Here is a 691-nt window from a genome sequence, read left to right as displayed (position 1 = left end):
AGCGGGATTCCCGTGAGGGGTCCCGTGAGGGGCCGGGACCGAGGAACCTGTGAGGGGTCCCATGGGGTCCCGTGAGGGGCCGGGAGCGGGATTCCCGTGAGGGGTCCTGTGAGGGGCCGAGATCGGGAGCGGGATTCCCATGAGGGGTCCTGTGAGGGGCCGGGACCGGGGATCCTGTGAGGGGTGCCGTGAGGGGTCCTATGAGGGGCCGGGACCGGCGATTCTGTGAGGGCTCCTGTGAGGGGACCCGTGAGGGACTGGGACCGGGGATCCCGTGAGGGGTCCTGTGAGGGATTCCGTGAGGGGCTGGGACCGGGACCGGGAGACCCGTGAGGGGTCCTGTGAGGAGCCGGGACCAGGAATCCTGTGAGGGGGCCCGTGAGGGGCCGGGACTGGGGATCCCGTGAGGCGTCCCATGACGGGTCCTGTGAGGGATTCTGTGAGGAGTCCCGTGAGACCCGTGAGGAGCCAGGCTGGGACTGGGACCGGGAGAGCTACGTGCCCTTATTTCTGCGACAGCCTCACTCCCAAGGTTGTCGGATGTTCTGTGGGACCGAAAACGCACGGAAAGAAAGAAGCTGCCTTCCAGAACACCAGGTTGCTCAGCAAGAATCTCCTCTTTATTTATAAAGCGATAATGATAATATTTAAATTGTACCTGAAGCACTGCCCCGTGTCCCTGGAGCAGCCC

Source organism: Neopelma chrysocephalum, unplaced genomic scaffold (assembly GCF_003984885.1).
Source record: "Neopelma chrysocephalum unplaced genomic scaffold, ASM398488v2 Primary Assembly neopelma1_184, whole genome shotgun sequence".
Classification (NCBI taxonomy): domain Eukaryota; kingdom Metazoa; phylum Chordata; class Aves; order Passeriformes; family Pipridae; genus Neopelma; species Neopelma chrysocephalum.
Note: the sequence above shows the minus strand (reverse complement) of the source record.